The 25,935-nt window shown below is 39.1% G+C and overlaps 1 pseudogene; it reads right to left on the bottom strand.

Moving 5' to 3' along the window:
* Nucleotides 1-201: 201 nt before the first annotated feature.
* Nucleotides 202-21,109, bottom strand: LOC103085937 (glycine dehydrogenase (decarboxylating), mitochondrial-like; annotated as a pseudogene).
* Nucleotides 21,110-25,935: the final 4,826 nt, after the last annotated feature.

Below are 25,935 nucleotides of genomic sequence, written 5' to 3' on the forward strand. Positions count from 1 at the left end.
GTGGAGCAGCTGGGCCCGTGAGCCATGGCCACTGACCCTGCGCGTCCAGAGCCTGTGCTCTGCAACGGCAGAGGCCACAACAGTGAGAGGCCCGCGTACCACAAAAAAACAAACAAACAAAAAGAACCCTACTTGAGTCTGTGGTGGAAAATGACACTCCAAACCACATCAAATCAGTCACTTGAACCTAAGGACAGAAGACTAAGAAGGGGCCCTCTTCTGTTCAGAAAATGGGAACTCATATCTGGAGAATCATGATTTTCTCGGTTTATAGAAGTCCACTTTTAACTAGTTTCTTTAAAAAAAAACCCTGGATATTTTTGATGGTGAATTTCTTAGTTAAGGAAACAGCACAGTGTAACAGAAAGCTCTCAGCAGGAGCTGAACAGTCTCTGGTCACTTTATGTATGTCATTAACTTTCTGTGTAGACTAAATTTCTCAGTCTCTTTAGGCCTCAGTTTCCTCATTTGTGAACAGATCAGCTGATCTTGAGAGTCCCTTCCCTAGAGATCTAGGTGTCTATGAGCAACATGCTTATCCTACTATAATATCAAGAACTATAATATGAAACTACACATCCTCTACAGCTTTTAGTCCTTCATAGTAACAATCAGGAATAAATTGTCAGGTATAGGATGAAAATACTCAAGAAGGATTCTCAATTAGGAATCAAATACCTCAAATTTGGGAGGAGCATTGAGTTTTATTTTATAAAAAAAAGCCTAGGGCTAACTTTTGAGGTTCAGATACTTTCAAGGTTTGCTGAAAAACAATGATTAAGTATAAGACATTGTTCTTAAGTCTACTTTGCTCTTGTACAAGGAAATTCTTCCTGGCCCCTCTCTGGTTAGAGTTCTTCACGAAAGAAATAAATAGAAAAATTGCAGGGTGTATTACTTCAGCATATTACATGTACAAGTAGTCTGAATATTTAATAGATGGCTTCATGTGACATCTTCTTAGTTTCAACTTTGAGTTAAATTAGCAGGTTGCTTTGTAAGAGACATATCAAACAAAAGTAAACAAAGCAACCATACTCCAATAAAAATTAATTTTAAAAATAAGTAAACCAGAATTCTCTGGAGACTGATGGCTTAGCCCTTTCTATAATTGAAAATAGTTTTGTGTTTATGACAGAGCTCTGTGGGGTTTAAAAAATTTTTTTAATTAAATTAAGTAGAAAATCAATATAAAAAACTAAATGTATGGTGCATAACAGGCTATAATTACAGTTCTGGCTTCACTTTCACTTTTTCAGTGAAAAAAGCATATATTAATTTGAATGATATGAAACTGCTATCTTCATTGGTCAAAATTTCATTTGGTTTCACCTAATACCTTGTAACTCATTCATTAAGGTGTTCTTAGCCTCTTACTGAAGAACTTAAATCTTCCTTTAAGGAGGGAAAAAAAAGGTTTGCAGTTAGGAATTGTGGGTCTCAGTGTTTGTAATGGGAGGAGGCAGTTACACTAAAGTGCTTTTTTCCCAACCACTTAATTTAAACTATCAAAGTAGAACAACATGTACATGGTTAAAAAAAAAACCAAACTACAAGATGAAATGAACTACAAATGAAAAGTACACGTATCCTCTCTCCTAACCCACTGGAAAAACATACATGATTTTCACTGAACTCCCTAGAGGTAATCACATTAACTCCTTTCTAGCTTTATTTCATTTGGTCACTGGTATGGTCTGAATGTTTGTGCCCCCCAAAATCAATAAGTTGAAATCCTAACCCCTAAGATGATTGTATTAGGAGGTGGGGCCCTTAGGAGGTGACTAGGTCACAAGGGTGAAACCCTCATAAGTGGGATTAGTGCCCTTACAAAAGAGGCTACAGAGAGATCCCTCCCCTCTTGGCCATGTGAGGGTACAACTAGAAGTCTGAAACCTGGAAGAGGGCTCTCACATCACCATGTCAGCACCCTGATCTTGGACTTCCAGCCTTCAGAACTGTGAGAACTAAATTTCTGTTGTTTACTAAAAAAAAAAAAAGAAAAGAAAAGAAAATGGGAACTCATAAACAACCATGAGTGGACAGGTACAAACCATGTGCTGATTTCCACAGACGTCATCAATCCAGGTGACGACTGGCCAGAATTTGTTCTCTGGTTTCATCTAGGGGGGTGGGAATGCTGCCACCTCTCTGGAATATGGTCGATCCCAGTGGTAGGACATGAAACAGGACAAGGAGTGTGGAGACCTCCTCAGTGGATTGACCCTGGGGTTGATGCAGCCTTCCTCGATGTCAGCGATTTCCTGCCGAATGCTGATCCTGGCGTCACAGAATCTATCCAACTCTGCCTTGTCTTCTGACTCAGTGGCCTCAATCATGAGAGTGCCTGCCACTGGCCAGGACATGGTAGGGGCATGAAATCCATAATCCTAAAGCTTCTTGGCCACATCCACGGCCTCCATATTTGCAGACTTTTTGAAGGGTCTTATATCCAAAACAAATTCATGAGCCACGTAACCTCTTGCACACTGGAAAAGGACTCTGTAGTGTTTTTCTAATCATTTGGCTATGTAGTTGGCATTTATTATAGCAGTTTCTGTGGCCTGTTTAAGGCCCTTGCCTCCCATCATCTTAATATAAGCCCATGAAATAGGCAAGATGGAACTGGAGCCCCACGGGGCTGTGCTGACAGTACCCAAAGGCTGGGCATCTTCACTTGGCTTTGCTGCAATGATGGGATGATTAGGCAGAAAAGGGAGAAAATGCTTCTTCACTCCGATGGGCCCCAGGCCAAGACTGCCTCCTCCAGGGGGAATGCAGAAAGTCTTGGGAAGATCTACGTGTGAGACATCAGACCCAAAGTCTCCAGGACAACAGATTCCACATGAATGGTCATATTTGCCCTGTCCAGGTAGATCTGTCCTCCATGTTGGTGGATCAGTTCACAAACGTCTCTGACGGTCTCTTCAAACACTCCACTGGTGGATGGGTATGTAATCGTGATTGCTGCCAGGTTCTCCTTGTGTTTATCCACCATAGCCTTGAAATGAGCTGCATCGATATTTCCATATTTATTTACCTCCACAGGCTGAATCTTCATGCCTGCCATGTGGGCACTTGCAGAATTGGTCCCATGTGCGGATTTTGGAATGTGTCTCTCTCCTTTCCCATCTAAGTAGGCTCAGATAGTGACTAGCCTGGCATATTCCCCCTGGGCTCTGCTGTTAGGCTGGAAAGAGATTCGGTCACAGCCCATGAGTTCACACAAATCCTTCTCAAGTTCTCAGAAAAGCTGCTGGTCCCTTGGATCTTGATCCAGAGGCACAAAGGGATGGATGTTTGCAAATTCTTTCCATGTGATAGGCACGAGTTCTGATGAATTGTTGAGCTTCATGGTACAGGACCCCAGGGGAATCATGCTATGAACAAGGGAATGGTCTTTGTTTTCCAATCTCTTTATATATCAGACAATATTTGTTTCTGAGTGATAACTGTTGAACGCGTGATGTGTGAGGAATGGGCTAATTCTCTTGAAGGCAGACCCTAGGATAACTCTGCTTCTCACCCATGCTTTCAGCAACCAGCTCTGCAGACGACTCACAGCCAAAGATCCACAAGTCGTGCAGATCTTTCTCATTGACTGTTTCATTAAGAGAAATACCAAGTGTGCTATCCTCAATGAGCTGAATATTTATTTGCCACTGAGAGGCCCTGCCCAAAACCTCATTCACTGAGCAGCCACGCTGAATCTTCAAAGTGTCAAAGAACATGCTGGAGTTGGTGCCCTGCTGGAGTTGGTCATGCTGGAGTTGGTGCCCTGCTCACTTGAGACATTCAGACAAAATCAGAGTGGCATTATGTACCATCCTAGCAATATGTTCCAGCCCATGGGACCCTTGGTAGATTGCGCACATTGTAGCCATATTTGCCAAGAGAGCCTGAGCTGTACAGATGTTGTTGATAACCTTGTCTTTCTGGATGTGTTGCTCCCTGGTTTGAAGAGCAAGAGGATACACTTCTTTTCCACTGGCATCTCTTGTTACTCCCACCAAGTTTTCTCTGACAGCTAAAAAGGCATGTAGTCTGCTATAGCCTAGTGGCACTCTAATCTCTGTGACATCTCCTCTGGTCTTTGTCCGCGGGATCGATATGCCTCCGAGCAAAGTCGTCGTGTCTGGGCAGGAGGCGCTGCAGGAGACGCGAGCACAGCCGCCCCGCTATCCCCGCCGCTACTGCTGTAGCGGCCCCGCGGAGCCCACCCGGGGCCCCGCACCCCCAGCCAGGCGGTGGTAGCCTCAGACTCCGCAACCCAGATGCAATCCACAGGCCCCTGCGCACATCTGCATGGTGGTGTCCCTTGCCCGGGCCCGCGAGAGTCAGCAGCGCTTTCGGATCTCCTGGTCGCGGGCCCCTGGGTGGCGGCTGCCCTAGGGTGGCTGGAACCCTTTCCCACTGGACGATCAAATGGACAGATAGATGTTCAGAGGCAATGAATCTGTGCCACGCTGAGCCCGGAGGTGCGCACAAGGTTGTTACTCCCAGGACTTTTTTTTTTAATGCCCATGGTTTTTCCAGATCGTGTTGTATCTGACCTGGGCCTTAAGCTTGGGCATCAGTATTTTCAGTAAAACTGCCCTGTTGATTCTAATTTCAGTCAAGGTTAAAAACACTGCTCTAAAAAGGTAAAAGAATAAAGAGAAAGTGAAAATGATAATATAAAGGGTAAAAAATTAATAAGCAGAATAGTTATTTATATTTGCTAGAAATTTCATAATATAAAAAATGTTTATATAATCCCATTTGTGCTGGTTTTAGCAGGATTACTGATGTTATTGCTGGAAGAAAATATGACAAAATAATAACTATGCTTGGTTAATTTCATATAAAGTATTTCTCTGTTCTTTATACTTTTTGCCTCTCTCATAAGCAGATTTATGTGTTAATTTTATGATCAAGAGAAATAAATTTAAAAGACACAGAGAAAAATGTGCCTTCTAAGTGATTCTTATGCACTTTAAGTGTGAGGACTTCTGCCCTGGAACAGTTCCTTACAGGTCATCCAGCTGTCATGGGTACATTACCAGACAGCACATGAAGAATTGATTCAAAGAAGTAAAATAATCCTAACCGCTGTCTGAGTTTGGAACTACCAAGACCCCAAACTTAGCATATGTACAACCAGTAACTCTTTCAACCATTCCTGTAAGTGGACATCTTTAGACAACCAGCTTCACTTTTGGACCCCTAAGTTATTAGAAAACTGCCCATTCAAAGTCAATACCTTGACTCCACTCTATTCCTACCTACTTGACTCTAGAATCCAGATACTGAAATGTCTCCATTTAAATTAGCTGTCACTTGGGGAATCGAGGACAAAAGTGATGAGAAGAAAAGTTCAGGGTCAGTCCTTGGCTTTTATATTGATTCAGTCACCCAAGGACCTCATGTACAATCATATAGAAGTGTAAATTAGAAACATATAAAATAAATTCAGAATCTTTCTACCTACCTCCCCAAGTCCCAAATCAATATAATAAACACTCTGTAAGCTTGCCAAGGTCACCACGTAGAGATGTTTTGGTTTAAAGAAAGGAACTAGTATTTTAAAATGTGTTATTTCCAATGAGAATGCAGAAATTCAGACTGAACCCACAGGTTCTAATGGCAAAACTCAGCCAGATAAAACAAATATAGTTAGCCACAGTATAAATCATTCCATATTACCTTGCATTAGAGACATTTTATTGCCCAGCTGTTATAGCTCATATGAGTTTTTAACACATTATTACATCTTCAAGAGTGAGTATTCCTTTTTTATTTTAATACATCTTTATTGGAGTATAATTTCTTCACAATACTATGTTAGTTTCTGTTGCACAACAAAGCAAATCAGCCATATGCATACACATGTCCCCATATCCCCTCCCTCTTGAGCCTCCCTCCCATCCTCCCTATCCTACCCGCCTCTAGGTCATCGCAAAGCACCGAGCTGATCTCCCTGGGCTATGCTGCTGCTTCCAGCCGGCCAACTATTTTACATTCAGTAGTGTGTATCTGTTGACACTACTCTCACTTTGCTCCAGCTTTGCCCTCCCACCCCATGTCCTCAAGCTATCTATGTCTACCTCTTTATTCCTGCCCTGCAACTAGGTTCATCAGTACCATTTTTATTTTTTTTTTAGATTCCATATGTATGCATTAGCATATGGTATTTATTGTTCTCTTTCTGACTTACTTCACCCTGTAGGACAGACTCTAGGCCCATCCACCTCACTACAAATAACACAGTTTCATTTCTTTTTTATGGCTGAGTAATATTCCATTGTATATATGTGCCATATCTTTTTTATCCATTCGTCTGTCCGTGGACACTCAGGTTGCTTCCATGTCCTTGCTATTGTAAATAGAGCAGCAATGAACATTGTGGTACGTGACCCTTTTTGAATTACGGTTTTCTTAGGGTATATGCCTAGTAGTGGGATTGCTTGGTCATATGGTAGTTCAATTTTTAGTTTTTTAAGGAAACTCCATACTGTTCTCCATAGTGGCTGTATCAATTTACATTCCCACCAACAGTGCAGGAGGGTTCCCTTTTCACCACACCCTTTCCAGCATTTATTGTTTCTAGATTTTTTGATAATGGCCATTCTGACCAGTGTGAGGTGATACCTCATTGTAGCTTTGATTTGCATTTCTCTAATAATTAGTGACATTGAGCATCTTTTCAGGTGCCTCTTGGCCATCTGTATGTCTTCCTTGGTGAAATGTCTATTTAGGTCTTCTGCCCATTTTTTAACTAGATTGTTTGTTTTTTTTGATATTGAGCTCCATGAGCTGTTTGTATGTTTTGGAGATTAATCTTTTGTCTGTTGTTTCATTTGGAAATATTTTCTTCCATTCTGAGTGTTATCTTTTTGTCTTGTTTATGGTTTCCTTTACTATGCTAAAGCTTTTAAGTTTATTTAAGTCCCATTTGTTTATTTTTGTTTTTATTTCCATTACTCTAGGAGGTGGGTCCAAAAAGATCTTGCTGTGGTTTATGTCAAAGAGTGATTTTCCTATGTTTTCCTCTAAGGGTTTTATAGTGTCTGGTCTTACATTTAAGTCTTTAATCCATTTGGAGTTTATTTTTGTGGATGGTGTTAGGTGGTGTTCTAATTTCATTCTTTTATATGTAGCTGCCCAGTTTTCCCAGCACCACTTGTTGAAGAGACTATCTTTTCTCCATTGTATGTTCTTGCCTCCTTTGTCATAAGTTAGGTGCCCATGTGTGCGTGGGTTTATCTCTGGGCATTCTATCCTGTACCATTGATCTATATGTCTGTTTTTGTGCCAGTACCATATTGTCTTGATTACTGTAGCTTTGTGGTATACATTGAAGTCGGGAGCCTGATTCCTCCAACTCAGGTTTTCTTTCTCAAGATTGCTTTGGCTATTCGGGGTCTCTTGTGTTTCCATACAAATTGTAAGATTTTTTTGTTCTAATTCTGTGAAGAATACCTTTGGTAGTTTGATAAGGATTGCAGGGAATCTGTAGATTGCTTTGGGTACTATAGTCATTTTCACAATATTGATTCTTCCAATCCAAGAACATGGTATATTTCTCCATCTGTTTATGTCATCTTTGATTTCTTTCATCAGTGTTTCATAGTTTTCAAAGTACAGTCTTTCAGCTCCTTAGGCAGGTTTATTCTTAGGTATTTTATTCTTTTTGTTGCAATGGTAAATGGGACTGTTTCCTTAATTTCTCTTTCTGATTTTTCATTATTGGTATATAAGAATGCCAGAGATTTCTGTGCATTAATTTTGTATCCTGCAACCTTACCAAATTTATTGATTAGTTCTAGTAGTTTTCTGGTGGCATCCTTAGGATTTTCTATGTATAGTATCATGTCATCTGCAAACAGTTACTTCTTCTTTTCCAATCTGGATTACTTATATTTCTTTTTCTTCTCTGATTGCTTGGCTAGGACTTCCAAAACTATGTTGAATAAGAGTGGTGAGGGTGGACAGCCTTGTCCTGTTCTTGATCTTAGTGGAAATTCTTTCAGGTTTTCACCATTGAGTATGATGCTTGCTGTGTGTTTGTCATATATGGCCTTTATTATGTTGAGGTAGTTTCCCTCTATGCCCATTTTCTGGAGAGTTTTTATCATAAATCGGTGTTGAATTTTGTCAAAAGCTTTTTCTGCATCTATTCACATGATCATATGGCTTTTATTCCTTAATTTGTTAATGTGGTATATCACATTGATTGATTTGCATATATGGAAGAATCCTTGCATCCCTGGGATAAATCCCACTTGATCATGGTATATGATCCTTTTAATGTGCTGTTGCATTCTGTTTGCTAGTATTTTGTCCAGGATTTTTGCATCTATGTTCATCAGTGATCTTGGTCTATAATTTTCTTTCTTTGTGATATCTTTGCTCTGGCTTTGGTATCAGGGCGATGGTGGCTTTTTAGAATGAATATGGGAGTGTTTCTCTCTCTGCAATTTTTTGGAAGAGTTTGAGAAGGATGGGTGTTAGCTCTTCTCTAAATGTTTGATAGAATTCTCCTGTGAAGCTCTCTGATCCTGGACTTCACTTTGTTGGAAGATTTTAAATTACAGTTTCAATTTCATTCCTTCTGATAGGTCTGTTTATATTTTCTAATTTTTCCTGGTTCAGTCTTGGAATTGTACCTTTCCAAGAATTTGTCCATTTCTTCGTGGTTGTCCATTTTATTGGCATATAGTTGTTTGTAGTAGTCTCTTATAATCCTTTGTATTTCTGCAGTGTCAGTTGTGATTTCTCCTGTTTCATTTCTAATTTTATTGACTTGCATCTTCTCTCTTTTTTTCTTGATGAGTCTGGCTAAGGGTTTGTTAATTTTGTTTATCTTCTCAAAGAACCAGCTTTTAGTTTTATTGATATTTGCTATTGTTTTCTTTGTTTCTATTTTGTTTATTTCTGCTCTGATCTTTATGATTTCTTTCCTTCTACTGACTTTGGGTTTTCTTTGTTCTTCTTTCTCTAGCTGTTTTAAGTGTAGGGTTAGATTGTTTATTTGAGATTTTTCTTGTTTCTTGAGGTGAAATTGAATTGCTATAAACTTCCCTCTTAGAACTGCTTTTGCTGCATCCCATAGGTTTGGGGTTGTCGTGTTTTTGTTGTCATTTGTTTCTATGTATTTTTTAATTTCTTCTTTGATTTCCTCAGTGATCTCTTGGTTATTTAGTAGCACACTGTTTAGCCTCCATGTATTTGTGTTTTTTACAGTTTTTTCTGTAATTGATTTCCAATCTCATAGCATTGTAGTCAGAAAACATGCTTGATACGATTTCAATTTTCTTAAATTTTCTGAGGCTTGATTTGTGATCCAAGATGTGATCTGTGCTGGAGAATGTTCCTTGTGCACTTGAGAAGAAAGTGTATTCTGCCACTTTTGGGTGGAATGTTCTATAAATATCAGTTAGATCTATCTGGTTTATTTGTGTCATTTAAAGCTTCTGTTTCCTTATTTATTTTCTTTTTGGATGATCTGTCCATTGGTGAAAGTAGGGTGCTAAAGTTCCCTACTATTATTGTGTTACTGTCTATTTCTCCTTTCATGGTTGTTAGCATTTGCTATATGTATCGAGGTGCTCCTATGTTAGGTGCATAAACATTTATAATTGTTATATCTTCTTCTTGGATTGATCCTTTGATCATTATGTAGTGTCCCTCCTTATCTTCTGTAACAGTCTTTATTTTAAAGTCTATTTTTTTTTTTTTTTTTTTTTTTTTTTGTTGTGGCCTCTCCCATTGCGGAGCACAGGCTCCGGACGCACAGGCTCAGCGGCCATGGCTCACGGGCCCAGCCACTCTGTGGCATGTGGGATCTTCCCGGACCGGGGCACAAACCCATGTCCCCTGCATCGGCAGGCGGACTCTCAGCCACTGTGCCACCAGGGAAGCCCTAAAGTCTATTTTATCTGATATGAGTATTGCTACTCCAGCTTTCTTTTGATTTCCATTTCCATGTGATATCTTTTTCCACCCCTTCACTTTCAGTCTGTATGTGTCCCTCGGTCTGAAGTGGGTCTCTTGTAGACAGCATATATATGGGTTTTGTTTTTGTGTCCATTCAGCCAGCCTGTGTCTTTTGTTTGGGGCATTTAGCCCATTTACATTCAAGGTTATTATCAATATATATGTTCCTACTACTATTTTCTTAATTGTTTTGAGTTTGTTTTTGTGGGTCTTTTTCTTCTCTTGCGTTTCTGGCTTGGAGAAGTTTCTTTAGCATTTTTTGTAAAGCCAGTTTCGTGGTGCTGAATTCTCTTAGCTTCTGATTGCCTGAAAAGCTGTTGACTTCTCTATTGAATCTGAATGAGATCCTTGCTGGGTAGAGTAATCTCGGTTGTAGGTTTTTCTCTTTCATCACTTTAAGTATATCCTGCCACTCCCTTCTGGCCTGCAGAGTTTCCACTGAAAAATCAGCTGTTAACCTTATGGGGATTTCTTTGTATGCTATTTTTTGTTTTTCCCTGCTGCTTTTAATATTTTTTCTTTGAATTTAATTTTTCTTAGTTTGATTAATATGTGTCTTGGTGTGTTTTTCCTAGGGTTTATCCTGTATGGGACTCTCTGTGCTTCTTGGACTTGATTGACTATTTCCTTTCCCATGTTAGGGAAGTTTTCAACTATAATCTCTTCAAATATTTTCTCAGACCCTTTCTTTTTCTCTTCTCCTTCTGGGACCACTATAATTCAAATGCTGGTGCATTTAGTGTTGTCCCAGAGGTCTTGAGATTGTCTTCAGTTCTTTTCATTCTTTTTCCTTTATTCTGCTCCTTGGCAGTTATTTCCACCATTTCGTCTTCCAGCTCACTTATTCATTATTCTGCCTCAGTTATTCTGTTATTGATTCCTTCTAGTGTATTTTTCACTTCAGTTATTGTGTTGTTCATCTCTGTTTGTTTGTTTTTAGTTCTAGATCTTTGTTAAACATTTCTTGTATTTTCCCAGTCCGTGCTTCCATTTTATTTCCTAGATTCTTGACCATCTTTACTATCATTACTCTGAATTGTTTTTCAGGTAGATTGCCTATTTCCTCTTCATTTATTTGGTCTTGTAGGTTTTTAACCTTGCTCTTTCATCTGTGACATATTTTTTTGCCTTCTCATTTTTTTTTTTTTTATGATGGGATTGTGTTCCTGTGTTGTGTTCCAGGTGGTTTAGCCCGAGGCTTCCAACGCTGGAGTTTGTAGGCTGTTGGGTAGAGCTGGGTCTTCATGCTGACATGAGGAACTCTCTGAGACCTCACTCTGGTGAATATTCCCTTGGGTCTGTGGTTCTCTGTTAGTCCAGTGGTTCTGACTCAGAGCTCCCACCACAGGAACTTTGGCCCACCTCTGGTCTCAAGAACCAAGATCCCCTGGGACAGCAAAACAACCCAAAAAACAACAAAGTAAAAAATAAAATTAGACTAGGAAACTATCATATTTGTTAGAAAGAATGTAAAAATAAAAATACAGATGAATCAACAACTGGAAGGTACATCAGTACCATAATAGTAAAAAAAAAAAAAAAAAGGAGGAGGGAAAAGAAAAAAATTAAAGGTGGAGGAAGGCCTTTGCTGTGGAGGGCAGGACCTAAGCAAGGGCGAGGTTTGGGTGGTGAGTGGGGCCAATGCTCAGGACCCACAGGGATGGAAAGGGCTCTGGGGGCTGTGGGGGGTTAGGCTTAGGCTCAAGGAACAGAAGAGGTCCAGATTTATCCCCAACCCCTTATCTCAGAGGGCAGGGGACCTCACCTTGGAGCCCAGCATCCTTCCTGGGCTTGAGTGGGTGGGACAAACACCCTCCTCTCCTCTCCTGCTCCTCCAATCTGGGAGGGCCCCTCCTGCCTGCCTCTCCTGATCTCCCCAGCCTCCCTCCTATGCCCCCAAGGACCCACACAGCCTGGAGGGGTCCTTGGAGGGCAGGGGATCAGCCTGGGAGCTCAGCAGGCTCCCCGTGCCCAAGTGGGTGAGGCAATCGCCTTCTGCTCCTCTCCTGCTCCTCCTGGATGGCTCCTGCTGCCTGCCTGTCCTGATCTCACTGGCCTCCCTCTTATGTCCCCAGGACCCACGTGGCCTGGATAGGGCTTTGGAAGGTGGGTACTGGCTTGGGAGCTCAGCAAGCTCCCCGGCCCAAGTGGGCCAGGTGATTGCCCTCTGCTCCTCTCTGGCTCTTCCCGGAGAGTCCCTCTCACTTGCCTCTCCTGATCTCCCTGGCCTCAGGGGCTTATCCTGTCTGATCTTCACTTCTCCTTTGCCCTCGGTCCCCCTATGTCATGCCTGTTCACTTTGGGGTTCCTTCCACCTCCTTAGATGTCAGAGTCCCCCACCAGAAGCCAGCAGGCACCCTAGTTGTGGGGTCACGCTAACTCCACATCTTACCATGTAGCCATCTTGACTCTGCCTTGAGTGAGTATTCCCTGATGATGAAAATGGTGTATTATCTAAAGACACAAACCAAAAAGATGAAGGTAACTAACATGCTAGTAAAGATCTTAGGATGCATTAACTCAGAGGAATGATTGAAGAGAGAGCTCACAATCTTTGAGCTACAAAATGTACTAGGAATTGTGTTAGGCATATGAACTATTTTATTCCATTTATTATCTGTAATGATATTATATAGGAGTATTATTAGTCCCACTATATAGATGAGTCTTAGAGGGGAGAGAGTACATGCCCATGGCAGCAGATGTAAAGATGGCAACTCCTCATTCTTTTTTTTTTTTTTTTTGGTTTTCTTAACATCTTTATTGGAGTATAATTGCTTTACAATGTTGTGTTATTTTCTTCTGTATAACAAAGTGAGTCAGCTATAGGTATACATATATCCCCATATCCCCTTCCTCTTGTGTCTCCCTCACACCTTCCCTATCCCACCCCTCTGGGTCGTCACAAAGCACCGAGCTGATCTCCCCACGGGATGCAGCTGCTTCCCACTAGCTATCAATTTTACATTTGGTAGTGTATATATATCAATGCTACTCTCTCACTTCTTCCAGATTAACCTTCCCCCTCCCAGTGTCCTCAAGTCCATTCTCTATGTCTGCATCTTTATTCCTATCCTGCCCCTAGGTGCATCAGAACTATTTCTTTTTTTAGATTCCATATATATGTGTTAGCATATGGTATTTGTTTTTCTCTTTCTGACTTACTTCACTCTGTATTACAGAGCCTAGGTCCATCTACCTCACTCCAAATAACTCAATTTCATTTCTTTTAATGGCTGAGTAATATTCCATTGTATATATGTGCTACATCTTCTTTATCCATTCATCTGTCAATGGACACTTAGGTTGCTTCCCTATCCTGGCTATTGTAAATTGTGCTGCAATGAACATTGTGGTACATGACTCTTTTTGAATTGTGGTTTTCTCAGTGTATATGCTCAGTAGTGGGATTGCTGAGTCATATGGTATTTCTTTTTTTTGTTTTTAAGGAATCTCCATACTGTTCTCCATAGTGGCTGTATCAATTTACGTTCCCACCAACAATGCAAGAGGGTTCCCTTTTCCCCACATCCTCTCCAGCATTGATTGTTTGTAGACATTTTATGATGGCCATTGTGACCTGTGAGGTGATAACTCATTGTAGTTTTGATTTGCATTTCTCTAATGATTAGTGATGTTGAGCATCCTATCATGTGCTTGTTGGCAATCTGTATATCTTCCTTGGAGAAATGTCTTTTTAGGTCTTCTGCCCATTTTTGGATTGGGTTGTTTGTTTTTTTGATATTAAACTGCATGAGCTGCTTGTATATTTTGAAGATTAATCCTTTGTCCGTTGCTTCATTTGCAAATATTTTTTCCCATTCTGAGGGTTGTCTTTTTGTCTTGTTTATGGTTTCCTTAGCTGTGCAAAAGCTTTTAAGTTTCATTAGGTCCCATTTGTTTATTTTTGTTTTTATTTCCATTTCTCTAGGAGGTGGGTCAAAAAGGATCTTGCTGTGATTTATGTCATAGTGTGTTCTGCCTATGTTTTCCTCTAAGAGTTTTATAGTGTCTGGCCTTATATTTAGGTTTTTAATCTATTTTGAGTTTATTTTTGTGTATGGTGTTAGGGAGTGTTCTAATTTCATTCTTTTACATGTAGCTGTCCAGATGTCCCAGCACCACTTATTGAAGAGGTTGTCTTTTCTCCTTTGTATATTCTTGCCTCCTTTTTGAAAGATAAGGTAACCATATGGGTGTGGGTTTATCTCCGGGCTTTCTATCCTGTTCCATTGATCTATATTTCTGTTTTTGTGCCAGTACCATACTGCCTTTTGTGTGTGTGTGTGGATATATTTTATTTTATTTTATTTTAATTATTTTTATTTTTTTGAATTTTATTTTATTTTATTTTTTATACAGCAGGTTCTTATTAGTTATCCATTTTATACATATTAGTGTATATATGTCAATCCCAATCTCCCAATTCATCACATCACACCCCCGCCCCCCGTACTGTCTTGGTTACTGTAGCTTTGCAGTATAGTGTGAAGTCAGAAAGCCTGATTCCTCCAGCTCTGTTTTTCTTTCTCAAGATTGCTTTGGCTATTCGCGGTCTTTTGTGTTTCCATACAAATTGTGAATATTTTTGTTCTAGTTTTGTGAAAAATGCCATTGGTAGTTCGATAGGGACTGCATTCAATCTGTAGATTGCTTTGGGTAGTATAGTCATTTTCACAATGTTGATTCTTCCAATCCAGGAACATGGTATATCTCTCCATCTGTTTGTATCATCTTTAATTTCTTTCATCAGTGTCTTATAGTTTTCTGCATACAGGTCTTTTGTTTCCTTAGGTAGGTTTATTCCTAGGTATTTTATTCTTTTTGTTGCAATGGTAAATGGGAGTGTTTCCTTAGTTTCTCTTTCAGATTTTCATCATTATTGTATAGGAATGCAAGAGATTCCTGTGCATTAATTTTGTATCCTGCTACTTTACCAAATTCATTGATTAGCTCTAGTAGTTTTCTGGTGGCATCTTTAGGATTCTCTATGTATAGTATCATATCATCTGTAAACAGTGACAGCTTCACTTCTTCTCTTCCAATGTGGATTCCTTTTATTTCTTTTTCTTCTCTGATTGCTGTGGCTAAAATTTCCACAACAGTGTCAATAATAGTGGTGAGAGTGGACAAGCTTGTCTTGTTCCTGATCTTAGAGGAAATGGTTTCAATTTTTCACCATTGAGAACGATGTTGGCTCTGGGTTTGTCACATATGGCCTTTATTATATTGACGTAAGTTCCCTCTATGCCTACTTTCTGGAGAGTTTTTATCATAAATGGGTTTTGAATTTTGACAAAGCTTTTTCTGCATCTATTGAGATTATCATATGGTTAAAAACTGCATCTAAGTTTCTGAAAAACCTGGCCTGACCAATCCTTCCAATATTCTCTTGTTGCACTGCAGGCACTCCGAGGAGCTGTTTGATGGGCCCAGCTGCAGCCTGGCTCTTCCTAACAGAGAGGTACCTGTCAGCCTCTTACTCTCCCTGGCTCACTCCAGTGAGTCAGCCCTTTCCACCATCCCCTCCACTTTCTGGCAGCTGCAACAGAAGGCTGGAAGTTGGTGGCAAACTCTGGCGCCTGCCTGTTCCGTCTGCCACTAAGGACAGCCCCTGCTGAAATTATGGGTCCATAGCTATACCTTCCCTTCATAAACGTCCAAGTGAGAAGAAAGGAAAGGCCATTCTGACTTCTGACCTAGATTCCTGCCCATGTGTAAAATGGTCTTTTTGAGTATTTTCCTGTGTTTAGTTGGTTGTAGCAGACTGAAAGTGTAGAAGGGGGTTGGTGAATTTTTTCAAGCCTGTTATACTGATCCTTGAATTTAGAAAAGAACTGTGCTACTCTGGAGAAGTAAAGGAGAAAGGTAAGAAATATTTGCCTGGCTGCTGTTAATTACAATAATAATATAAAAACATGAAGCTTCAAAAAGTGACATTTTTGAAACCTTTGGGATTTAACACCCCACCTCTGAGAGTTCATTGAACTTTTCTATGGTATTCAAAGCTTTGATTAGGGAAATCAAGTTCAAAGACTTTACTTGGCAGTGACTTGTAATTGCCTCTGAGCTTTGCATGTGTGAATCTGGCAGGGAACACAGGCTCAGATAACAGGCCATAGCTTTGTAAAGCGGTCCCATATTTCTCTCTGTTGATTATCACCACAAGCCAAGCTTGGCAGCTATTATTATTATTATTTCAATTTGAGAAAGAAATATTGAACTCAGAGAGGTGACGTGATTTTCCACAGTCACACAGCAAGGACCCACTTCTCCCCCTTTGTCCTCAGGTGCTAACTCACTGCATCTTTTCCCATCTCTAAGGACTTCCATGTTTGTTTGTACGCTGCATAATTCTGGCAAGACATCTGAACCTGGAGTTCAGAGTTAATTGTTCAGAGGTAGTAGATTTATAAATGTATCTTGGGGAAGGGGCACATTTTCCTAATTCTTCCTAAGGTGCTTCATATGCTGCTGTTGTTTCCACATGATGTCCTTTGACTCCTGCCACTTAGCTGGTACTGCTTTCTCCTCTGTGGATTCTGCGGGTTCTTCCATCAGTAATTGCTTTGACTGAAGTATTGCATGTGATTTTCCTTGGTGACAGTTCTGTGAGTCCTGCCTTGAGAATCAAGAGCTCAAATAAAATAGTATAAAACAAAATACATACATACATACATAAAATAAAAAATAAAAACATGATGCTTACCATCCGAACTTCTTAAGGAAAAAAAGGAAGGGAATGATAAGATTAATTACCCAGCAACCTGCCCCTGCCCCTGCCCTGGTCTGCACCCCAATTGGACGTTGCCCAATGGTGACCTGACCCTCTTCTTCCCTCCTGTCCCATCCCCTGTCCCTTCTCCACCACTTTGCTTCCCCACGGCTTAAAAATTACTATTTTTTGAAAACCATTTATATCAACACACTGGTTTAGCATGGATGTCGAGACAAGTGCATAGTATGGCTGGCTGGCCTAACTTTAAAAAATGATCAAAAAAGACAATTTAGGTAATACAAACAAACGTTAACCCTTCATGAAGTAGATGGTCTCCTTTCCAAGAACTGCAAAATTGGGCACAAGATAAGAAGCTGTTATAGGATGAAGAATAAGGAACAAGGAAGAGACTAATAGAAAAATATCTGCTTGGCTGGGTCACATAGTCAACTTTGTCTGGGGTGAAAGACCCAGGATTGGCTTGACATTTGGGGATTTGCTGATGGGGATATACTGCATTTCTGGTCAGGTGGACCATTTACAGAGACAAGAAAGTTATCAAAGTTTTAGTTTGATGACTCAGCATCCTGGGCAGGAATGGCTCCAACTGGGGTCTAGAAAGTTAACTAGTCATGGACATGCCAAACTAGAAAGACATGGCACTTGGGGCAGCAGAAAGGCTTCCAGAGTTAAGCGCTGACAGCAGGGGGTGGTGGGGGTGGTAAGGAGAAGCACAGCCTGTTCTCCTAGCCTTTCAGGTTCTGAGAGTGTCACTACCTTTGGTTCCCTTACTTCTGAGAGTGCCAATAACTACTGGATAACTGGTTCTTTTCTTTCCACTTTTCATTGCTACTCATATGTATGGTTTGTTCTCTTTCTTTTCCTTCACACTAATTTTTCTCTGAACACTTTCTTAATTTACCTCCATTCTTCCATTTGTTGGAACTTATTTTCCATTCCTTTTTTTACCAAAATAATTTATTATTTCTTCCCAGGAAGGTACACCTTCCTCCACCCAATCCGCCCCCTTCCATTTTATGACATATGGACATCTTAGTTCTTCACTTATTTTTCCTTGGAATTTATTTAAAGAATATATATATATTTTAAGCGTATATTTCCTGTTTAAGGCTCCATTTTTTGGTTTAGTCTCCAAAGTATGTTCACAAATGCCAGGTAGATTGAGAAATACAAAGCAGATTACCAATTTTTTCATAACAGTGAAAGAATAGACTGTGGAAGCTGGTTAATAAAAGCTTCTGGGACAGCGGTCCTGCTGGAAGCATTAACTCTGCTCCTAATCTTTTCTGATAAACATGGCTTACAGGGAGATAAGAGAAATCAAAGGCTGTTTTCTGAACTCTGTAGTTTTGAAGTCGACTAGTGCAGTTCCTAGTAGAAGCCATTTTAACTCCCTTCCAGATAAAAAAGTCTGAGCCTCAAAATCAAATATTTCCTCGCTATCCCCTCAGGCTCCCTTGCCAAACCTTCTGACTGACTGAAAGCACCAAGCTTCACAACATGAAATAAAATCTTTTAACCGTAGAAGGATCAATGAACATGTTACCTGGAGAACAGGTGTGGTTTTGTGGATATGAATAGTTACTGACATAGCCAGTGTAGCTTGTCTTTACTTTATGCCTTAACTGTGCTTCCCCCAAAGATTAATGAAAATGAATATTTATGGGGTGAATCATATTTTGTCATAGGATTGCACTGTAACTATGGGAGCCTAATACAAAGGTGAAAGAAGATTAAAGGCCAAATTTAAATACCATAGCTTGCAATTTTAAAAAGTCTGCCTTGGATAATTTGCAATCATGTATATTTATGTCTCTCATGTCAAAGCCCACAAAAAAGCAATCATAGACCATCTAGATTATCTTTGGGCATTCATGAAAAATACATAGTAAAACAAATCATTCAGTGGCTTGCTAGTTCATCAAGAATTCATTCTAGCTTCAGGAAACAAGGACAACTTAAGTAACTTAAGTACTAACTCCTAACAGTTCAACAGACTGTCAAATATACAGTACTATAAATATTCTACATTGGTTATTTGTCAGTGCCTAGAACTCCAAGGCCATAAACAGGTAAAGCCAATCACCTAAAGGCCCTAACTACAAAGCAAGATCTCATAAGGCATTGTAAGACAATCATGTAAATTACATTTTGGCAAAGACTTTTGAGAAATAATATTTCTAGGAAATCATTAGAAAGATAAGCAGCTTAAGTGTAACAACAAAACCAAAGCAGGAAGCAAGCAGTTTAATTAATCTTTTCTTCTTAAGTATCACACATTTTTCCCCCCCAAATGACCTCAGGACCACCAAACTTATTAAATCAATATCCCTAACTTTAAAAGAGTTGTTTATATTCCATTCTTTTCTAATCCATTAATTCTTAGTTTGAGATAGGCGAAAATGATGCTAGTTAAGAGGATTTTTAAATTAAATAGTCCAGGAAGACCGTATAAGATGATGAGAGTTGGAGCAAACGTGACAGATGGAGAGGGAAAAAAAAGAGAAATTGAAGTAGAATTAAAACTTGATGCATGTATCCTTGAGGAAGATGGAAATTGGGAGAGTAACTGCTCAATTTCTAGTTGAATTCTTGGATGGATGATATTTTGCAATAGTTGATAAGTTTATTTTCTTTAATGAACTTTCAATCTTAGAAGAGTTTTGGACTTAAAGAAAAATTGTGAAGATAGTACAAAGTTCCTTTGTACCCACACCCAGTTTCCATTATTATTAATACCTTACATTAGTATGGCATATTGGTTAGAATTACTTAACAAACATTGATAATTTATGGGTAACTAAAATCCATACTTTATTCAGATTTTCTTAGTTTTTATCCTAATATCTGTTCTCTGTTCCAGGATTCCATGTGAAACACAAGGTTATAATTCGTTGTTAAGCCTCCTTAGGCTCCTCTTGGCTGTGGCAGTCTTTCCTTGTTTTCGATGACCTGATAGTTTTGAAGTTTTGATACAGGTTTCCCCTGCTATCCAAAAGTGGACGTTTCTATGAAACCTTTTGTAAGCTGAAATGGTGTAAAGTGGGGAAGCAATCGCCCTAGGTTAATTCCCTTACTAACAGATGCACAAAATAAATCGAGATAAAGCACAGAAGCTCACAGACACAATTCGAAGCTATGTCTGCTTGATGCTGAGATGCTAAGTGTAGTTCCTGGGGAAGGATCTTCCCTGTGCCACTCTTTCTGCTGGCTGCAAAACAAACACTGAATGCTATTTTTGCTTTTCACCTTTCATCGTAAAAGTGAAAATTCTCTTCGGATTTCTTTCTGTTAGCAAAAACAGGTACTAATGTAGGTCCTTCTTAAAAGCAAAGGGGTGTAAAGCAAAATTTCAAAAAGTGGGAGATACCTGTACTATGATCCATGATTTTGTAGAACGTCTCTCAATTGGGATTTGTGGGATGTTTTTCTTCTGATTAGATTGGGGTTAGTTGCAGAGTTTTGAAAGGAAGATCACTAAAGAAAAGCACCAGTCATAGTATATTATCAAGAGTCCATCTTATCAGCATGTTTTTCATTGCAATCAAGTAACCCACCTGACCATGTGGATGAGGAAGTGTTTGTCAGCTTTCTCCATTCTAATGTTACTACCTCCCACCACACACTGTAATTTTTGTGCAGGCGAGACTCATGGTGTGGAGAGTTAGGCTCCATTCCCTTAAAGGCAGAGTTTCTACATAAATTATTTGGATTTCTTCTGCAAGGTAGATTTGTCTTTCCTCTGCCATTTATTTATTTTTATTCAATCATTTATTTATATCAGTATAAACTCCAAATATTAATCTTTTACTTTGGTTTGTAATCTAGTACTACTTTTATTTATTGTGTGTCTCAAACTGTTCCAGATTTGGCCATTGGAAGTGCTTTCAGTTGGTTCCTGTGTCCTTTCAGCATATTGCTCTCATTGTTTTGTTTTGTTTCATTTTTGAGCACTTCCTTATTATCTGGCACTACAAGATGCTCCAGGGCCCTCTTGTATACTTCCTTCCCTAACCCTAGAATCAGTCATTGCTCTAAGGAGCCCTTTCATTGGATAATGGTATTAGAAATCACAAGGCTTAACTAAGTGTGCTCATTGCTACTGGAGGGGATAATTTCTTTTAAGTTAGCTGACATGACAAGGTGCTAAATGTGTGTACTCTAACCTTGTATATATGTATATCTGCAAATATTTCTATGTTTAATGATCTGTGCCTACATTAAGTTAAACATGGGTTTATTCTGATGTTTCTGGCTCCAACTGATTACCACATGGATCATTCTAGCTGCTTCTTCTTACCTGTACCCTCCACTCCAATAGTGAAAAATCCGGCTCTCAGCATCTATCATCCTTTCACTTAATTGTTCATTTCCAGTGTAATGTATAGCCATTTCCAGATTGGTAACCCATGTCCCCATTGGAAACAACTTTATCAGCTAGAGTATGTTTATGTTCAGTTTCTTTTGCCTTTAGTCTTACAGACTCCACTCATTTGCAAAGTTATTTAGGTCAACACTTCCCCCACCCCTCATACTTTTCAGTGAGGTTGATTCATACATTTTTAATACAGGTAGATTGTTTTGTCACATTCTGCATTATATCCTGGGTTCCCCTAACCTCCTAAATATTGTTTTTATATTTGCATATTTTAAGGAATACTGCGTGTAAATTCTATGGTTTTGGACAAATGCATAGTGTCATGTATCAACCATTACAGTATCATTAAAATAGATTTACCACCCTAAGAAGTACCTTGTGCTCCACCTGTTCAATACTCCTCACTTCCCCCCAACCCCCTGGCAGTCACTGATCTTTTTACCATCTCTGTATTGCTTTTTCCAAATTAAGTATAATTTTTTTTTTTTTTGCGGTACGCGGGCCTCTCACTGTTGTGGCCTCTCCCGTTGCGGAGTGCAGGCTCCGGACACGCAGGTTCAGCGGCCATGGCTCACGGGCCCAGCCGCTCCGTGGCATGTGGGACCTTCCCGGACTGGGACACGAAGCCGTGTCCCCTGCATCGGCAGGCGGACTCTCAACCACTGTGCCACCAGGGAAGCCCTGAAGTATAATTTTAATTATGCAGTTTGTAGTCTTTTTAGATGGACTTCTTACATTAAGTGACCTACATTTACATTCCTCTCTGACTTTTCTTGGCTTTTCTTTTCTCCATTTCTTTTTATTATTGATGAGAAGTCCATTACAATTCTTGTCCTTGTTTCTCTGTAAGTAAGGTGTTCCCCCACTACTCTGGCTTCTTTTAAGATTTTCTCTTTTCTTTTCTTTGATTTGAATGTGATATGCCTAGATGTCAGGGTTTTTGTTTTCTTTTTTCCACATTTATTTTGCTCACTGTTCTCTGAGCTTCTTGGAACATCAGTTTGGTATCAACCATTTATTTTGGAATGTTCTCAGCCATTATTATTTCAAATATTTTTCTGCTCCATTCTTTTATTTTTTTCTATTATTCAAATTGTACATATGTTACACATTTTGAAACTCTCCCATGGTTCTTGAATGTTCTGTATTTGGGGGGATTTTTTGTTTGTTTTCATTCCTTTTTCTCTTTGTATTTCATTTTGGGAAGTTTGTAGGTTCTTTATTAAGGTTCCCAAATCTCTGCTTACATTACCCATCTGTTCCAATATGTTGTCTACCATTTTCATTACAGCTCTTAACATATTAATCATAGTGATCTTACATTCCCTGTCTGATAATTCCAACCTCTTTCTGACATCTGAATGTGGTTTTAATGATTGCTTTACCTCTTCAAGCTATTTTTTCCTGCCTTTCAGCATGCCTTACAATATGTTGCAGAAAGCGAGTCATGTGGTGTTGGAGGTAATAGATAAATAGGCTTTAGTGTTAGAGTTTATGTTAACTCTGTCTAGGAGTTGGGCTGTGTTTAATGTTTGCTGAAGCTTTTAAGTGTCAGAGATTTCAAATTCATCTGTTGTCCTTGTTTTTGTCTCCCTCTTGACGTTGGGCTTCCCTTTGTACTCCTCAGAAGGAATCTGAATCTTGAAACTCTTTCAGTTCTAATTCACTGCTGTTATACTGGAGCCCTCTTTGGTGGTGGTAAGGTGTGAGATAGGGGAAGTGTTGTATGATTTTAGGTTTAAATTCCAATGTGCCTGTTCTTGGGACTGTGACAATCACAAATCTCTATCCAGTAACACATTTTTTCTCCTCTTAGATGATACAAGAAGATTAGAGGGGGCTGGAGTAGGAAGAAAGTCCTTACCCCAGGTGGATTAAGGTTCTGGTAAAATCTTTACTCCTGGAGGCTAGTTACTTGTTATGAAAAATGCTCTGGACTAATTCTACAATAATTATTCTTATCTTTTGCTTTTGCCAGAGGAATTCACCTTAAGAATCTCATGGGTTCCTAGATATAAGGCCCATGAATGTGTGTCCCTCACTAACTGTCCCAAGGAAGTTCTCATTCTCATGTTAGTCCACACTCAATCTCCAGCAATTTGTCAAAATTAGCATTTAGGTGTTCCTACCTGCTAATGGTTCCAGTAGCTTGTACTCCACGTAAGTAAATCTTGGCTATTACCCTCTGGATTGTCTTGTCTTCTTCAGATTTAAGGGTGAAGGTTTGCCCTACAGTCTCAGTTTTCTAATGGGTACTAGAAAAATCATTGGTTTTCAGGTTTTTTTTCAGCTTTTTCTTAGTGTAATGATGGGAATGATGACTTCTAAGTTCTTTACACGTCACAGCTGAAACTGAAAGTCAATAAATTCAATTTTAATATAATAAATTTGAGGTTCCTCTGATATATCTAAATGAATTTTTTACTAGAAAGAAAAGTTCTTTTCTTTGTCTTTTGAATTTTTTCAGCTCCTGCCTGCCTGGAATTATGGAATCCTTAAAAGAGAGTAGACTGTATGATCTTGTATTTGTATATTGGAAGAGAAAACAACATCAGTGTTTTAAAGGATTGGGTCACCCTACTGATTCTGTTTTAACTATGCATGCAGGTTAGTTTGGTTAGTCTTGACCAATAAGTTTGTGGATTTCTAGGGAATGAATCACAGCAGTGAGCCCTTTTGTTTATTTACCTCAAATTCTAATGCCTTGGAAAAGGACCCACCAACATGAGATTGTAAGAAATGTTTTGTTGGCCTGATCCATAAATGTATGGGATACTCTTAAGAAGTAGAGTTGAAATTAATGGCTTCTTAGAAATGTCAGTTGTCCTCTAGCGTCAGATAAATAAGCTTGTGATTCTATATGTACCTTCTACTTTATGTCCAACTCCTTTCAGATCCTTACCCTCAATGTAGTTTCTCAAGCAACTATCACCCTTCTTCTCCTTCACTGACCTATTACCCTCTATCATAAGATCTATAAAGAATTCCCTTTTTTTTTTCTAATTACCCATTATCTTCTAATGGGTATTTTTCTAGTACCCATTAGAAGATAAAATGGGGCTGTGCACACACACACACACACACACACACACACACGCACATGCACACACATCACTTGATCTAGCTACCAATCTAAGTTCCAGTTTTTCTTTTATAATAAATTTTTTCAAATGACTAACCTCCTCTAGTTTGTTCCATGTCTTTATACCACCATCACTCCTTAATCACTGTGAGATATTGTCTTAGTTCAGGCTGATATAACAAAAATATCATAGACTGGGAAGCTTAAACAACAAACATTTCTGTTTCAGTTCTGGAGGCTAGAAGTCCAAATCAGGATGTCAGCATAATCTGGTTCTTGGTGAAGGCTCTCTTCCTGATTTCTAGTTGTTTCTTCACATGACAGAGAGAGGAAGCTCTAGCCTCTTTTTCTTCTTATAAGGACACTAATCTCATCATAAGGGTTCCACCCTCGTGACCTTGTCTAAACCCAATTACCTCCCAAAGGTCCCACCTCCTAATACCATTCCACTGTGTGTTAGGGTTTCAACATATATATACAAATTTCCGAGGTGACCAAAACATTCAGTCCATAACAGATATGTTCACCCAGAACTACTCAATAAAACATTGTTCTTAATCATCTCCAGTGTGAATCAGCAAGATAAGAAGGAGAGAAGGCTAAAAATAAATATCAGACCTGAATTCTTCTTCATTTTTTAAAAATTGAAGTACAGTTGATTTACAATGTGTGCCAATCTCTGCTGTACAGCAAGGTGACTGTTTTACACACACACACACACACACACACACACACACACACACACACACACACATATATATATATATTCTTTTTTAAATATTCTTTTCCATTAGGTTTATCCCAGGAGATTATATATAGTTCCCTGTGCTATGTAGTAGGACCTTGTTGTTTATCCATTCTAAATGTAATAGTGTGCATCTACTGAATTCTTCTTCTGATGAACACTAAGTCTGTATGACCTTAAGCAAGTTACTTTCCAAAGAACTTGCTACTCTTGGTATTCTTCTGTAAAAAAACAAAAACAAAAACAAAAATTTGGTACTCTCCTGTTAAAAAATTTTAAGAAAAGACAAGACTCTGAGTACTGTACCAGTATAAACAAAGGCTATTAGAGAGTAAATGAGGCTATAGGTTATCATAGAGACAAAGAGTGAGTTTATAATTAAATAAAAATTTCTGTATAATGAACACTAAATATATGGAGAGGGAATGGAGGTTATTTTCAAATACAATAAAACAAATATATTTTTCTTATGTTTTTCATTTTATTCATTTGTTTTTCTGGTTTTCATTTCACTAGAATAAGGCAGTTATTTTTCTTTTAGCTCCAATGAAAACTGTCTAGTTAACTACTGAAAAATATAATTCTAAGAATAGTGAATTTGAAATGAATGGTATTGAATGTGATTTAAAAGCAAAAAAAGAATACCTGAATGAAATAATTTCTATAATATATATTTTCTAGGTTTATAGGTTTATATCATCCTGATTTCTTGAGGGTAAAATCAAGATAGTGTTATTTCCTACACATGGCCATGGTCATCTGGACAAAAAAAGTGAATTAAGGGAAGCGTGCGCTCAACTTCCCAAGGCACCCCTTTCCCCTTCGTGAGTAGAGCCTGGGTACAGAATGTCACAATCCTTTGCCTGATTTCATCAAACAAGCCTTCTGACATGTCTCCCATCCTCTAGCTTTCTCCTGGCTTCAGTCCATCTTCTCCAGGATGACCCAGCTGTGTGACTGACAGGGTCTTGGTGCTCCAACCAGGTGTCAGTCCTGAGCTTCTGAGAAGGGAG

The sequence above is a fragment of the Lipotes vexillifer genome, unplaced genomic scaffold, assembly GCF_000442215.2.
Source record: "Lipotes vexillifer unplaced genomic scaffold, Lipotes_vexillifer_v1.1 scaffold228, whole genome shotgun sequence".
In the NCBI taxonomy this organism is placed as follows: Eukaryota; Metazoa; Chordata; class Mammalia; order Artiodactyla; family Lipotidae; genus Lipotes; species Lipotes vexillifer.